A 19,538-nucleotide genomic window follows, 5' to 3' on the forward strand; every position below is an offset into this window, starting at 1 on the left:
GCAGGAGATGTGTTTGTTAATTCCCCGGTGGATGGATGGATGCACTTTATTGGAACACTTTTGGACTACTGAAAAATAACCCCCACCGCCATCGTAAAGCTTGGAAGTGCCAGGATGTTTTTAAATATAACTCAGACTGGATTCGTCTGTAAGAAGAAAGTCATATACACCTAGGACGGCTTAAGGATGAGTAAATCACTGTGTAATTTAAGTTTCTGGGTGAACTATCTCTTTAAACTCACCGGTCCTGGAAGAGTCGCAGCGCTTCGTGAGCCCAGATGCGAATCAGACCCTCCACAGGCAGCGTCTCCAGCGGCCGCAGCGCCTCAAAGACGCCTCGGACCCAGCGGGTCATCTCTCTCGGAGAGTAGATGTAGTGCGGCTGCGTGTCCTGAGTGAACCGCTCCTGCTCAAACACACCACAGAGTTCAATCCAAAGCAATCAAGAATCGGGAGTCAAACCCATGAGCATTCACAGCTTTCAGTCACGTGACTGTCTCGAAGACCTGGAGGGCAGAACATCCACAGAACTGCAGCACAAGCCTCTCATGTTACACCAGTTTCCAAGCCGCAAATATTTAGATCACCTCTCAAAAGAATAAAACAAAGGTATGTGAACAAAATGCACGTTTTTTTGCCATTTGCCATCCATATTAAGCACCCACCGCAATATTTCAATCACTAACTAAACACAGCGTGACAAAATGTTGTGAAAAACACTTAAAGAGCCTTTATTGTATTTAACACAGCGATATTAAAAGATCAAATTCAGCACACACCTTACTGATGATGCGTACTTTATAAAGGCAAGCAGATGAGCCTGGAATATGAACACAATGCGTTAGATGGTTCGCCGCTTTCTTTATAATAGTTTTCTATGGGAAAATATTTAATGTGAAACTTTGCATATTGCGTTTATATTCTGGGTTCATCTGCTTTCCTGTACAAGGCAAGCATCATCAATAAGGTGTAAACTCAATTTCGCCTAATATATTTTATTTGACAGTTTGTGTATCATGTTTATGTTTTGAACTCAATTTGGACGCTGCTATAAGAGTGTGACGTCAGTTAAGTGGTTAAACTGCAAACCTGAGACATGGTGTAGAACTCGACCATAGCAGCCGTGAGCGGCTCAGCAAAGGTCCGCAGCGACGGGATGAGTCTGAGCATGGCTCTGTTGAAGGTGCCGTAGATCTGCGTGAGCGAGGCGGGGCCGGGATAGTCCACATACACCACCGGCACGTGACGCAAAAACCTAGTTAGGACAGAACATCACTGAACACTAGGGCTGCGCCATGACAGAACATTTAAATCTTGATTTCTACGATTTGAAATAGAAAATGTAAGTATCAGGATTCAAGTAACTTTTTCTTCATTAACACTCTAGTTAAAGAAAATTCTACTCCAAGTGCAGTGAAGTCAAGGAAATTTCAATTTAAAATGACTGAAGGTATGACACCAGCAGAATATTATTAACTATAAATGTTCTGTAAAAAAAAAAAAAAAAAAAAAAATGACCAGCAGTCCTCTGTCTGTCACTGATGCAAACATGAAATATCAGACAGTGCCGCCCACTAATATTAGCACCCTTGGTAAATATGAGCAAAGGCAGCTGTGAAAATAAATCTGCATCATTTATCTTTTTGATCTTTCATTAAAAAAAAAACTCACAAAATTCTAAACTTTCATTGAAGTAAATCATTTGAAAGTGGGGGGGGGGCACACATTATGAAATAAATGTTTTTCTCCAATGCATGTTGGCTACCATTATTGGCACCTCTAGAAATCCTCATGAGTAAAACATCTCTGAAGTATATTCATTCATATTTACCATCCCAATGGGGTAAGAAAATAATCTTAATTCGAAAGCTAAAAAAGATTATTTTTCTTACTCCATTGGCAGATATTTTTACTTGTCTGAAGCAAAAACTAACACAATTTGGGTGTTTTTTTTTTTTTTAAGAAAGCAAGACATAATATCTTAAGTCATTTTACTTAAAGTAAACATCTTAATTCCAGAATTTGTAGAAATATATACTAGAAAACAAGAGAAAAATACTAAGGAAGAAAATCATGTTTTGAAGTGTTCAAATTAATGGATAAAACTGGAAGAATTGGCCAGCCCTACTGAACACATCTCTGTCTGTCTTAGCAGTGATGAGGGCGAACCTGTGGGAGAGCGGCTTCCTGCCGGGGTCTGTGGGAGGGTTACAGGCTCCGACGAACTGGATCCGCTCCAGCTTCACCCAGGTCTGGTCTGAGGTGCGGTAGAAGCCGCCGTGCTCCACCATCTGAACACAACACAGCAGGAGTTACCCCACACACAGACACACAGCAGGAGTTACCCCACACACAGACACACAGCAGGAGTTACCCCACACACAGACACACAGCAGGAGTTACCCCACACACAGACACACAGCAGGAGTTACCCCCACACACAGACACACAGCAGGAGTTACCCCCACACACAGACACACAGCAGGAGTTACACCACACACGGACACACAGCAGGAGTTACCCCACACACGGACACACAGCAGGAGTTACACCACACACGGACACACAGCTGGAGTTACACCACACACACACAGCACAACACACAGCAGGAGTTACACCACACACAGACACACAGCAGGAGTTACACCCACACACAGGAGTTACCACACACACAGACACACAGCAGGAGTTACACAGACACACAGCAGGAGTTACCCCACACACAGACACACAGCAGGAGTTACCCCACACACAGACACACAGCAGGAGTTACACCACACACAGACACACAGCAGGAGTTACCCCACACACAGACACACAGCAGGAGTTACACCCACACACAGACACACACAGCAGGAGTTACCCACACACAGACACACAGCAGGAGTTACACCACACACAGACACACAGCAGGAGTTACACCACACACAGACACACAGCAGGAGTTACCCCACACACAGACACACAGCAGGAGTTACCCCACACACAGACACACAGCAGGAGTTACCCCACACACGGACACACAGCAGGAGTTACCCCACACACGGACACACAGCTGGAGTTACCCCACACACAGACACACAGCAGGAGTTACCCCACACACAGGACACACAGCAGGAGTTACCCCACACACAGACACACAGCAGGAGTTACCCCCACACACACAGACACACAGCAGGAGTTACCCCACACACAGACACACAGCAGGAGTTACACACCACACACAGGAGACACACACAGCAGGAGTTTACACCCACACACAGGAGTTACCCCACACACAGCAGGAGAGTTACCCCCACACACAGACACACAGCAGGAGTTACCCCCACACACAGACACACAGCAGGAGTTACCCCACACACAGACACACAGCAGGAGTTACCCCACACACACAGACACACAGCAGGAGTTACAGCCCCACACACAGACACACAGCAGGAGTTACCACCACACACAGACACACAGCAGGAGTTACCCCACACACAGACACACAGCTGGAGTTACACCACACACAGACACACAGCAGGAGTTACCCCACACACAGACACACAGCAGGAGTTACGCCACACACAGACACACAGCAGGAGTTACACCACAGACACACAGCAGGAGTTACACCACACACAGACACACAGCAGGAGTTACACTACGCACAGACACACAGCAGGAGTTACACCACACACAGACACACAGCAGGAGTTACCACCACACACAGACACACAGCAGGAGTTACCCACACACAGGACACACAGCAGGAGTTACCCCACACACAGACACACAGCAGGAGTTACACACACACAGGAACCACACAGAAGGAGTTACCCCACACACAGACACACAGCAGGAGTTACCCCACACACAGAACACAGCAGGAGTTACACAGAACACACACAACAACACACACACCAGCAGGAGTTACCCCACACACAGACACACAGCAGGAGTTACCCCACACACAGACACACAGCTGGAGTTACCCCACACACAGACACACAGCAGGAGTTACCCCACACACAGACACACAGCAGGAGTTACACACACAACAGACACACAGCAGGAGTTACACCCACACACAGCAGGAGTTTACCACACACAGACACACAGCAGGAGTTACCCCACACACAGACACACAGCAGGAGTTACCGCACACACAGACACACAGCAGGAGTTACCCCACACACAGACACACAGCAGGAGTTACACCCACACACAGAACACAACAGCAGGAGTTACCCCACACACAACACACACAGCAGGAGTTAAACCACACACAGACACACAGCAGGAGTTACCCACACACACAGACACACAGCAGGAGTTACACCACACACACACACACAGCACGAGTTACACCACACACCAGACACACAGCAGGAGTTACCCCACACACAGACACACAGCAGGAGTTACCCCACACACAGACACACAGCAGGAGTTACCCCACACACACAGACACACAGCAGGAGTTTACCACCACACACACACACACAGCAGGAGTTACCCACACACAGACACACAGCAGGAGTTACACCACACACACAGACACACAGCAGGAGTTACACCCACACACAGACACACAGCAGGAGTTACCCACACACACACACACAGCAGGAGTTACCCCACACACACACAAAACAAACACACAGCAGGAGTTACCCCACACACAGACCCACACACAGCAGGAGTTACCCCACACACAGACACACAGCAGGAGAGTTACCCCACCCCACACACAGACACACACAGCAGGAGTTACACCACACACAGACACACAGCAGGAGTACCCCACACCCACACACAGACACACACAGGAGTTATTTACCCACACACAGACACACAGCAGGAGTTACCCCACACACAGACACACAGCAGGAGAAACCCCACACACAAAAACACACAGCAAAAGTTACCCCCACACACAGACACACAGCAGGGAGTTACACCACACACACACACAGCAGGAGTTACACACACACGGACACAGCAGGAGTTACCCCAACACGGACACACACAGGAGTTACAACACAAACAACAGCAGGAGTTACCCCCACACAGACACACACAGGAGTTACCCCACACACGGACACACAGCTGGAGTTACCCCACACACAGACACACAGCAGGAGTTACCCCACACACAACGACACACAGCACAGGAGTTACACCACACACGGACACACAGCAAGGAGTTACCCCACACACACGGACACACAGCAGGAGTTACAACACACAAACAAAGACACACAGCAGGAGTTACACCACACACACAACACACAGCAGGAAAAACACCACACAAAGACACACAGCAGGAGTTACCCCACACACACGGACACACAGCAGGAGTTACCCCACACACACAGACACACAGCAGGAGTTACACAACACACAGACACACAGCAGGAGTTACACCACACACAAAAAACAGCAGGAGTTAAAAACACACAGACACACACAAAAGGAGTTACACCCCACACAGGACACACAGCAAAACACAACACACACACACACAAACCCACAAACACACAGCAAAGTTAAACCACACACGGACACACAGCAGGAGTTACCGCACACACAGACACACAGCAGGAGTTACACCACACACGGACACACAGCAGGAGTTACCCCACACACAGACACACAGTACAGGAGTTACCCCCACACACAGACACACAGCAGGAGTTACCACCCACACACAAAAAAAAACACACAGCAGGAGTTACCCCACACACGGACACACAGCAGGAGTTACCCCACACACGGACACACAGCAAACAAAAAAAACCACACACCGGACACAAAGCAGGAAAAACACCACACACCGGACACACAGCAGGAGTTACCCCACACACGGACACACAGCAGGAGTTACACAAAAACACACAAACGGACACACAGCAGGAAAAAACAACAAACACACCACACACACACAGCAGGAGTTACCCCACACACGGACACACAGCAGGAGTTACACCACACAAACACACGCAGGAAACCCCACACACGGACACACAGCAAGGAGTTACACCCACACACGGACACACAGCAGGAAAAAACCACCACACACGGACACACAGCAGGAGTTAAAACCACAAACACACAGAACACACAGCAGGAGTTACACCACACACAGACACACAGCAGGAGTTACACCACACACAAACACACACAGCAGGAGTTACACCACACACAGACACACAGCAGGAGTTACACCCCACACACCGGACACACAGCAGGAGTTACCCCACACACGGACACACAGCAGGAGTTACACCACACACGGACACACAGCAGGAGTTACCCCACACACGGACACACAGCAGGAGTTACCCCACCACACGGACACACAGCAGGAGTTACCCCACACACGGACACACAGCAGGAGTTACACCACACACAAACCACACAGCACAACCACACAAGGAGTTAACACCACACACGGACACACAGCAGGAGTTACACCAACACAGACACACAAAAAGGAGTTACACCACACACGGACACACAGCAGGAGTTAAACCCCACACACGGACACACAGCAGGAGTTACCCCACACACAGACACACAGCAGGAGTTACCCCACACACAGACAAACAGCAGGAGTTACCGCACACACAGACACACAGCAGGAGTTACACCACACACGGACACACAGCAGGAGTTACCCCACACACAGACACACAGCAGGAGTTACACCACACACAGACACACAGCAGGAGTTACACCACACACAACACACAGGAGGAACAAACAACACAGCAGGAGTTACCCCACAAACACAGACACACAGCAGGAGTTACCCCACACACAGACACACAGCTGGAGTTACCCCACACACGGACACACAGCAGGAGTTTACCCCACACACAAACACACAGCAGGAGTTAACCCAAACACACAGACACACCAGCAGGAGTGACCCCACACACAGACACACAGCAGGAGTTACCCCACACACGGACAACACAGGAGTTACACCACACACAGACACACAGAAAGGAGTTTACACCCACACACGGACACACAGCAGGAGTTAAACCACACACGGACACACAGCAGGAGTTAACCCCACAAACGGACACACAGCAGGAGTTACCCCACACACAGACACACAGCAGGAGTTACCCCCCCAGAAACACGGACACACAGCAGGAGTTACCCCACACACAGACAACACAGTTACACCAAAAAACAGGAGTTACCCCACACACGGACACACAGCAGGAGTTAACCACAAACCAGACACACAGCAGGAGTTACCCCACACACACGGACACACAGCAGGAGTTACACCACACACGGACACACACAGGAAAACAACAAACAGCAGGAGTTACCACCACACACAGACACACAACCAGGAGTTACCCCACACAAAGACACACAGCAGGAGTTACCCCACACACAGACACACAGCAGGAGTTACCCCACACACAGACCACACAGCAGGAGTTACACCACACACAGACACACAGCAGGAGTTACCCCACACAAGACACACAGCAGGAAAAAACCCCACACAAAGGACAACACCAAACAGCAGGAGTTAAACCACACACAAACACACAGCAGGAGTTACCCCACACACACAGGAGTTACACCACACACAGCAGGAGTTACCCCACACACAAACACACAGCAGGAAAAACCCCACACACAGACCACACAGCAGGAGTTACCCCACACAACAGACACACAGCAGGACAAAACACCACACACACACACACACAGCAGGAGTTACCCAACACACAGACACACAGCAGGAGTTACCCCACACACAAGACACACAGCAGGAGTTACCCCACACACAGACACACAAAAAGGAGTTACCCCACACACAGACACACAGCAGGAGTTACCCCACAAACAGACACACAGCAGGAGTTACCCCAAACACAAAAAACACAGCAAGGAGTTAAACAAAAACACACACAAACCCCCCAAAACAGCAGGAGTTACACCAACAACACACACGGACACACAAAACAACACAGCAGAGTTACCCACACACAGACACACAGCAGGAGTTACACCACACACAGACAAACACACACACAGCAGGAGTTACACCACCAACAAGACACACACACAGCAGGAGTTACCCCACACACACGCAACACACAGCAGGAGTTACACCACACACAGACACACAGCAGGAGTTACACCCACACACACAGGAGACACAAAGCAGGAGTTACACACACACCACACAGCAGGAGTTACACCACACACGGACACACAGCAGGAGTTACCCACACACACAAACACACAGCAGGAAACACACACCACGGACACACAGCAGGAGTTACACCACACACGGACACACAGCAGGAAAAAAAAACCACACACACAGACACACAGCAGGAGTTACACCCACACACAACAACACAGCAGGAGTTACCCCACACACAGACACACAGCAGGAGTTACCCCACACACGGACACACAGCACACCCACAAAAAACACACCAAACACACAAACACCACACAGCAGGAGTTAACCCCACACACGGACACACAGCAGGAAAAACACCACACACGGACACACAGCAGGAGTTACCCCACACACAGACCACACACAGGAGTTACACCACACACAGACACACAAAGGAGTTACCCCACACACACAACACAGCAGGAGTTTACCCCACACACAGACACACAGCAGGAGTTACACCACACACGGACACACAGCAGGAGTTACCCCACACACAGACACACAGCAGGAGTTACACCCACACACAGGGACACACAGCAGGAGTTACCCCCAACACACGGACACACAGCAGGAGTTACCCCACACACAGACACACAGCAGGAGTTACCCCCACACACAGACACACAGCAGGAGTTCCACCACACACACACCAACCACACACACAGAAACACAGCAGGAAAAAAAACCAAAACACAGACACACACAGAGACACCACACACAGACCACACAGCAGTTACCACCACACACACACACAAGGAAACAACACACAGCAGGAGAAAAACACCACACACACACAGGAGTTACCCCACACACAGACACACAGCAAACACAAAAAAAACACCCCAGAAAACACCCCCACACACAGACACACAGCAGGAGTTACAACCACACACAGACACACAGCAGGAGTTACACCACACACACACACAAAACAGCAGGAGTTACCCCACACACAGGACACACAGCAGGAGTTACACCACACACAGACACACACAGAGTTACCCCAAACACAAAAACAAAAAAAAACACACAGCAGGAAAAAAACCCCACACACACACACAACAGCAGGAGTTACACCACACACACGGACACACAGCAGGAGTTACCCACACACAAAACAGACACACAGCAGGAGTTACACCCACACACAGACACACAGCAGGAAAAACACAGGACACACACAACACACAAAGTTAACAACCACACACGGACACAGCAGCAGGAGTTACCACCAAACACAGACACACAGCAGGAGTTACCCCACAACCACACAGCAGGAACACACACGGACACACAGCAGGAGTTACCCCACACACACAGACACACAGCAGCAGGTTACCCCACACCACAGACACACAGCAGGAGTTACCCCACACACGGACACACAGCAGGAGTTACCACCCCACACAGCAGACCCCACAGAAACACAGCAGAAGTTACCCCACACAAAAGACAACACAGCAGGAAACACACACAGCAAAACAAAAGGACAACACAGGACACACAGCAGGAGGGACCCACCAAACACAGACACACAGCAGGAGTTACCCCAAACACGGACACACAGCAGGAGTTACACACACAGACACAGCAGCAGTTACACACACAAGACACACAGCAGGAGTTACCACCACACACACACACACAGCAGGAGTTACCCCACCACACGGACACACAGCAGGAGTTACCCCACACACGGACACACAGCAGGAGTTACCGCACACACAGACACACAGCAGGAGTTACCCCACACACACGGACACACAGCAGGAGTTACAACCACACACAAAGACACACAGCAGGAGTTACCCCACAACACAGACACACAGCAGGAGTTTACACCACACACAGACACACAGCAGGAGTTACACCACACACAGACACACAGCAGGAGTTACCCAACACAAACAACACACAGCATGGAGTTAACCCACAAACACACAGCAAAAGTTACCCCACACACAGACACACAGCAGGAGTTACCCCACACACAGACACACAGCAGGAGTAACACCACACACAGAAAACACAGCAGGAGTTACCACCACACACAGACAAACAAAGGAGGAGTACCCCACACACAGACACACAGCAGGAGTTTCCGCACACACAGACACACAGCAGGAGTTACACCACACACAAAAACACACAGCAGGAGTTACCCCACACACAAAACACACAGCAGGAGTTAACCACACACAGACACACAGCAGGAGTTACACCCACACACAGGACACACAGCAGGAGTTACCCCACACACAGACACACAGCAGGAGTTAAAAAAACACACAGACACACAGCAGGAGTTACCCCACACAACAGACACAACAGCAGGAGTTACCCCACACACAGGACACACAGCAGGAGTTAACCACACACACACAGACACACAGCAGGAGTTACACCACACACAGACACACAGCAGGAGTTACACCACACACGGACACACAGCAGGAGTTAGCCACCACCACACAGGAGTTACCCCACACGGACAAACAGCAGAACACCACACACACGGACACAGCAGGAGTTACCACACACACAGACACACAGCAGGAGTTACACCACAAAACAAACACACAGCAGGAGTTACACCACACAGACAACAAAAAAGGAGTTACACCACAACACAAACACACACAACAGCAGGAGTTACACCACACAAAAACACAAGGAAAACCCCACACACGGACACACAGCAGGAGTTAAAAACAACCCACACACGGACACACAGCAGGAGTTACACCACACAGGACACACAGCAGGAAAAACCCCACACGGAACACACAGCAGGAGTTACACCCACACACGGACACACAGCAGGAGTTAAACAACACACAGGACACACACAAAAGGAGTTACCCCACACACAGACACACAGCAGGAGTTAACCCACACAAAAGACACACAGCAGGAGGTTAAACCACACACGGACACACAGCAGGAGTTACACCACACACGGACACACAGCAGGAAAAACCCCCACACGGACACACCCACACCACACACGGACACACAGCAGGAGTTACACCCCACACACACAGCAGGAGTTACCCCACACACACACCAGCAGGGAGTTTCCCCCACACACAGACACACAGCAGGAGTTACCCCACACCACACAGCAGAGTTACCCCACAGGAGACACACAGCAGGAGTTACAACCCAAAACAGACCACACAGGAGTTTACACCACACACAGACACACAGCAGGAGTTACCCCACACACAGACACACAGCAGGAGTACACCCACACACAGACACCACAGCAGGAGTTACCCACACACAGACACACAGCAGGAGTTAACACACACAGCAAACACACACACACACAGCAGGAGTTACCCCACACACAGACACACAGCAGGAGTTACCCCACACACAGACACACAGCAGGAGTTACCCCACACACAGGACACACAGCAGGAGTTACCCCACACACAGACACACACAGCAGGAGTTACACCACACACAGAGACACACAGCAGGAGTTACCCCCACACAGGACACACAGCTGGAGTTACCCCACACACAGACACACAGCAGGAGTTACCCCACACACAGACACACAGCAGGGAGTTACCCCACACACAGACACACAGCAGGAGTTACACCCACACACAGACACACAGCAGGAGTTACCCCACACACAGCAGACACACAGCAGGAGTTACCCCACACACACAGACACACAGCAGGAGTTACCCCACACACAGACACACAGCAGGAGTTACCCCACACACAGACACACAGCAGGAGTTACCCCACACACAGACACACAGCAGGAGTTACCACCCCACCACACAGACACACAGCAGGAGTTACCCCACACACAGACACACAGCAGGAGTTACCCCACACACAGACACACAGCAGGAGTTACCCCACACACAGACACACAGCAGGAGTTACCCCACACACAGACACACAGCAGGAGTTACACCCACACACAGACACACAGCAGGAGTTACCTGCCACACACAGACACACAGCAGGAGTTACCCCACACACAGACACACAGCAGGAGCCCGGACACAGCGAGACGCACCTGTCTGATGAAGGAGATGACCCGCTGCGTGCCGTACTTGTCCATGTCGGGAAGGTTGATCTCGTCACAGAAGAGCACCAGCCACTTGCCCAGCTGCACCGGAGCCAGGACCACGCCGTTAGGAGTCCTGCGGTACTCGCAGTAATGATCGAAGGTCTTCAGCAGCAGCTCCGGAGTCGTAGCGCTGGAGAAGTTCAAACCCACCACCTGAAGAAAACACACATTACACAAGTGTCCAGGCAGTCTACTCCGCTTCAGATCATAGAACACTAATATATTAAGCTGCATTTAAATATGAATCCTGAATGTTCTGCGTGTCTCTGAGTGAATGAACGTGAGGTTTCGTGTACTACACACATACTGAAGTCAATATATGAACATGATCTCTAGAACTGCTCTGAGAGTCGCTTCATGAACATTTTACTGATAGTAAAACTATCATTATATCATAAACAAACAGAAACCTAAAGATCTTCATAGCATCCTGTCAAAATAAAAGTTTGGTTTAACTTGAAGAAACCATGACATAAATATTGCTTAATGTAATGATAGTACTAATAATAATAACACAATAAAACATTATTTTTAAAGGAATATTTACCAGAAGAATTATTTTACCAGAATTTATGCAAATACACAGTATTTCAGATTTTTTTTTTTTACAATTTTTTTATAAAATCAATTACTTCTAGATGTTCTTTTAATTATTAATATTTAATGAAACCATTAAAATGGAATTAAAAATAGAAAATATTTACTTTCTGTTAATCATTTAATAAATTGCTAAATAATATTTTAAATTTGACGATTTCAAATAATTAGACATGCTTTTTTAAATAAAACTGATTTCATAGAGCCCTACATCTGTAAGAAGAGATTCAGGTTTAGAATGTAGCCCGCTCCTCACCTCCATGTCCGGCAGGGCTCTCAGGGCACTGAACAGGGTCATGGTTTTCCCGGAGCCCGGCGGCCCACAGAGCACCAGAGGCTTGTGTTCGGCCAGCCAGGTGTACAGCAGGGCCTCGTGACGCACCGTGTCCAGAGTGGGCACCACAACGTCCGGCGAGGCCACCTTGTGCGTCTCCACCTCGATCTGAGGCACCTTCCCCTGCCAGGACTGCCACTCGCCCGTGATGGACACCTGACGGATTCAGAGCAGCGTTAGAGTCACACACTCACCTCAGACATCACACTCAATCCGAGACTGCGTCTGCTCACACCTCGTAGTCGATGATCGGCACGTTCGGCGCGGACGGGAGAGACACGGTGGTGATGCGCCGAATGTATTCTCCCAGCTCCGCTCGCATCTTCAGCCTGCTGTCACCCGAGAAGGACCACAGCACTGCGTAGATCAGGTATTTCTGCACGACAAAGGTTAAAGGTTAGCACTTGTTTTGTGACCCTGGACAACAAAACCAGTCATAAGGGTCAATTTTATGAAATTGAGATTTATACATTATCTGAAGCTGAATAAATACTCTCTCCATTGATGTGTGGTTTGTTAGGAGGACAATATTTGTCTGAGATACAACTATTTGAAAATCTGGAATCTGAGGGAGCAAAAAAATCTAGAATATTGAGAAAATCATCTTTAAAGTTGTTCAAATGAAGTTCTTAGCAATGCATATTACTAATCAAAAATTAAGTTTTGATATATTTACGGTAGGAAATTTACTAAATTTGTTCATGGAACATGATCTTTACTTAATATCCTAATGATTTTTGTCATAAAAGAGAAATGTATAATTGTGACTCATACAATGTATTGTTGTCTATTGCTACAAATATACCTGTGCTACTGATGACTGCTTCTGTGCTGCAGGGACACATATGGTCCTATCCTAACAAACCATACATCAATGGAACGTCTCATTATTCAGCTTTCAAATGATGCATAAATCTCAATTTCCAAACATTGACCCTTATGAGTGGTTTTGTGCTCCAGGGTCACATTTATGCTCTGGTTCTTCTGGTTCTGTATTGATGTTGATGTGTGTTTTAATTGAATAATTGATGGTTTGTTTTTATTTTTTTGTTTAATTGTTTATTATTTTTCCTATTTAACACTAAAGCTGCTTTGACTCAATCTGTATTGTTAAAAGCGCTGTATGAATAAAGGTGCGTGTGGCACCTGCATGTATTTCTCCAGCTGGTCCATGGGCATGGGGAAGTCCGGGTGGTTGTTGTTGTAGAGGGCGATGTTGCGGCAGGCCTGATGCAGCATGGAGAAGAGCGAACTCAGCGAGCGCAGACGCGTGAAGTCCATGATGTGCTCCATCTTCGACGCGTGTTCCAGAGCTTTGATGACCAGACCGGTGGAGGTGAAATACGGCTGCAGGATCACAGCCGCGTCTCTCTGCATCTGTGGGTTACACACAAGAGGCTCTAAACCTGACAAGTACATGCATGAAGGACAAACTGAGCGCAGAACGGGACTATTAGTCATCAGGGCAACGCTGGAAACAGATTCTCAGTCTGAAGGATCAGCTTCCAGATCCTTGTTTCAATGTTTATAATTTAACCATACACGGATACTGTATCATATTTGAAACACTAACTTCTAAGGCCTCTAAATGATCAAACTCTTCTCTTTTAGTGTAATTCTCGAGCTGCTGCTTCTGGTGTCAGATCTTGAGTGATTGTGATCAAGTAAAGGTCAGAATAACTGCAGTAATATCTCCAGATGAACTCTTACTGGACTGAAGCAGCTCAGCTTTACTTGATTCTCCATCAATCATGTTTTAGAGTCTCAAATCTGATCATCAGGATCTTTTGAGGAGCGTTTTTGTTTCCAGAAGCTTTACTTTCACTGTTCCTCAGCGGAGGAATGATCTTCACAAGCCTCCAGAACATCTCACATCTTCTGAGGAGCCTTTATTTCTTCATCTCTCAATCACTGCATTATATGTTCGGATCATTTACATCTCATCTCACTGACACACATCACTGCAGATATAGAGCGACCGCTGATATGAATACTGTTTTATGTGGATTCTCATGTTGTTACTCTTCAGGCGCACACTGGAGTACCTGCAGCATTGGTGAAGCGGCCTCCTCGGCCTCGTCCTCCGTGGCCTTCCTCATGCGCTGGGCCTCATCCTCTCCCTCATCCAGCGGGATGCTCCGCAGACGCGCCAGGAAGTTGTTGAAGATCATGTCGGTGCTGAGAACGTCCTCGCTGAACCAGACCATCCCGCAGCGAGACACGGTGGCCAGCGTGGCGTACTTCAGGTCCTGCACCTCAAACATGATGCGCACCTGTGTGACGAGAGCATCATCATCAGCATCATCATCATCATCACGACTACAGACTCAACCGTCAGATCAGCTGCTCCGTACGTTGGGCGGCAGGCTGAGACGCTCTCCGTTGGGAAGAGTCAGGAGTTTGTTGTCGTCCAGCACAGAGTTCAGGTTCTCCACCCACTCCGGATCCACGTCACCGTCAAAGATGATCCACTGCCGCTTCTGCAGCTCTCCACGGACGTTATCGATGATCCTGAACGAGCACAAACACAGTATATGAGGAAAAATCAAGTCACCCTTATTTATATATCGCTTTTAATAATACAGATTGTGTCAAAGCAGCGTTACAGTGTTAAACATTGTGTAATAATGCAAAAGCACAACAGTAAACAGCTCTTCAACGGTCATCATCCAGCTCAGGACTGCGTCTCCCAAATGCATCGAGTTGATCGTAGCTGGGTCTACAATGTACTTAGGCTTACGATGCTTTCAGGAAACACAGCCCAGTTCAGTTTAAATAGAGGACAGGCGAGGACTCACTTCCTGAGCACGTGTGTGAAGAGCCCGTCGGTCCACTCGCGTGTGTTGGGGTCCAGCGTGCCGTACAGGTGGTCTTTGCTGATGGCTTTGGGGTCGATGATGTGAGCGACGCCCTCGAGGACCCTCCAGCCTCTCCAGGGCTTTGAGCAGGACTCTCCAGGCCATGGTCTTCCCGCTGCCCGACGGACCGACCATCATCAGCCCGTGATTGATCTGCGTGATCTGATAGAGCTGCAGCACCTGAGGAAGAGGAGGAAACGGCTCTCGGACTGGAAAGAGGTTTAGAAGAGGATCTCAGATTTTTGTGTTTGTGTGATTAAGGACTGAATTTTTGATTAAATTGTTTTAATAAATGATGTAGACGTCATCTCCATCTCCGTATGTGAGGTACATCTCAGCGCAGACCTTCTTCAGCTCCTCTCGCAGCGCCGTCATCTCTCCGCGCATGTACTGGACGCCGGGGAAGACGTCGGAGAGCAGGCTGAAGAGCAGAGGGATGTCCTCGGCCACCAGCTTCGGCACCATGGTCTCACACACGCTCTGGATCAGAATCTGACGGTCGAGCACATGAAGCGCGGTCAGAGATCACCACAATGATAACAAGCACTGGGTTCACTCTTCAAACTCACGTGACAGTCCACATGACATCAAACCACACTCTGTTTCCTTCACTCATGATCCTGGACTCATCATCAGAGACTCACCAGTGCATCAGCTCATAAGCGCTCAACAAAGAGATAGTAAGATTACAAAAAATAAGTAATGTAAAACAAACACCTCTGCCCGAAGCCTGAATTTGTCACCAAACTTAACTTCATCATTACCCTACTGTTTACAAAAAAAGAATTGGATATATGTCCTGCTTCCATCCACATACAAACTGTGTATTCATGTTAAGCAATTAAAACTATACGACAAATCTCAACTGTTTGATTATTTGTATCGTTTCAAAATGTATATTATTGTTCAGCTCTAATCTGCTACATTCAGCTGTAAGGGATGAAGAGATTATGAACATTTTACATAAGAATGTTTTGAAACGAAGTGTTTTGTGAAAAGAGCAATAGAAATAAATGATTGAAGCCCTTTTATTCTTTCTGAGACCCGTTTAACCGATCCGCTCTGGTGCTCTTTTGATCTGGAGACGTGTCACATTACAGTATTAATACTTCGTTTAGTTTCAGGCTCGTCTCACCTCCTGCTCCGGAAGGTTCTCTGCGATCTCGTTCTCATCCACGTCCTCACCGCGCTCACGCTTCTCGCGCTTGATCTTCTGGATGCGTTCTCTCTTGACGTTCCCGGCGCTGATCAGCACGCTCTTGAGCGCTCGCAGACCGAAGTCATAGTGAGACTGAGAAGACAGCTGCTCGTCACACAGCCTGCAAACACAGAACACACAGGGTTACGTCACGACCTCACACGTGCAGAATAACAGCTGAACCAGACGCACTTGAAGAACGGGACGATCTTCTTGGCGAGGATCTCGGCGGTGCGGAAGCCCTGCGAGTACAGCATGACCTGAGCGATCAGCTGGCGGTCCGGTTTGGTCATGGCCAGACTCCTGAAGAGCTTCTTGAGGTTATCGGGAAGGTTGGAGCGTCCGGCGTAGCCAGGGTTCATGGTGATGAAGATGGCCATCTCCGCACTCACCTTCACCTGTTTGTTCAGCAGCTCTGTGGTGACGGGCACACCTGCACACACACACACACACACACACACACACACACAGATCATCATCTGTTTCAGCTCTGTTTGGATGATGATGTTCTGATCTTTATCATGAAGGGCTGCGATGATAAATCAATGCAGAATCGATTCGTGGACAGATCTTCTGAATGCATCGGGACTCTCTCTGTAATGGATTCTGATCTTATATTTTAACAGCAGACGGCGCTCTACTCTAGTTTTTCTCCACACACTCAAACACTGATGAAGAAGAGCTGAAGAGCACTTGTGTGTTCGGCTGAGTCTGTGATTTCACCGCGGCTCAGAATGTTTTTATGACACCATGACTTATGACTTTATGATTGATTATTTTAGGTTCAAGTGTGTGTAAGGATTTGGAAACAAGCAGAGTTCAGCTGTTTCTAAAGCATGCAGCGCCATCTGCTGTTCACAACTAAGCTCAGAATCGACTCGAGAAAGTATCGTGACACATTCGGAAAATCTCAGAAAAGTTTCTCGAGTTGCGATACATCGATTTATTTCCCAGCACTAATAGGATGCACGTACTGCAGTCTCGGTTGGGGTTGATGTGTTCTCTCAGCGCCACCTGGATGTACTGGACCTGCTGAGACACGGCAGACAGCATGCGCTCCTCCAGACGGTTGAACTCGTCGAAGCAGCCCCAGGCTCCCACCTGACACAGACCCACAAAGATCCGGCCCATCGCCTGCAAGACAAGACACCGTCAGACCCTGTGACTGAACACCTGTTACTCACACCAGTCCCGTGACACCGGTCGCACCTGGAAGTCAAAGGTCTCGTCGCAGTTGAAGACCAGGACGAAGCGGCCCAGCTGGTGACCCAGAGCTTTGACGGACTCGGTCTTCCCCGTTCCAGCAGGACCTACAGAACAACAACATCACCATCACTGAACAGATTCAGCTCACGTGTGTGCATCTATGAGCTCGATGAGGATTTTTAAGCTCAAATGTAAGATTTTAAGATCATTTTTAAGATCTGCGGAAATAAAATGAATACCATATGAGTGGGTTAGATCAGTGTCTATAGTACAATATCTGACCCTGCAGCACAGAAGCAGTCATCAGTAGCACAGGTATATTTGTAGCAATAAACAACAATACATTGTATGGGTCACAATTATCCATTTTTCTTTTATGACAAACATCATTAGGATATTAAGTAAAGATCATGTTCCATGAAGATATTTTGTAAATTTCCTACTGTAAATATATCAAAACTTAATTTTTGATTAGTAATATGCATTGCTAAGAACTTCATTTGAACAACTTTAAAGATGATTTTCTCAATATTTAGATTTTTTTGCTCCCTCAGATTCCAGATTTTCAAATAGTTGTATCTCAGACAAATATTGTCCTCCTAACAAACCATACATCAGTGGAGAGATTTATCCCAATTAACAAAATTGACCCTTATGACTGGTTTTGTGCTCCAGGGTCTCATATTAAAACTGTAAAATAAAACGTTTTCCCCAAAACAAAAAATCTTATAAAATGATACACTTCGCATTTCAGCCTTTATTTCTACTATTTGTAAGAAAATGGATGAGTCAAAAGTATTGTTATATTAGTTTAAACAATTATCAATCAATTATTATATTAATTAAATAACACAAATGCATTTTACGGTTTAGATTTGTATAATGCATTATCTTCACATTTACAGCTCTGCGTGTTCGCAAGGTGGATTTTCACATTAGTCTGAACAAAAACACCAGGTTCACTGAAACTGCACATTCATTCTCTGCCAGCAGGAGGCGCTTTCAGAACAGCAGAAATATTTACCTTT

General features: G+C 48.0%; 1 pseudogene; it reads right to left on the reverse strand.

The window, feature by feature from the left end:
- Nucleotides 1-19,538, reverse strand: part of LOC109107412 — a 51,866-nt pseudogene that overhangs the window by 22,647 nt on the left and 9,681 nt on the right.

This window comes from Cyprinus carpio, unplaced genomic scaffold (assembly GCF_018340385.1).
Source record: "Cyprinus carpio isolate SPL01 unplaced genomic scaffold, ASM1834038v1 S000006730, whole genome shotgun sequence".
Taxonomy (NCBI): Eukaryota; Metazoa; Chordata; class Actinopteri; order Cypriniformes; family Cyprinidae; genus Cyprinus; species Cyprinus carpio.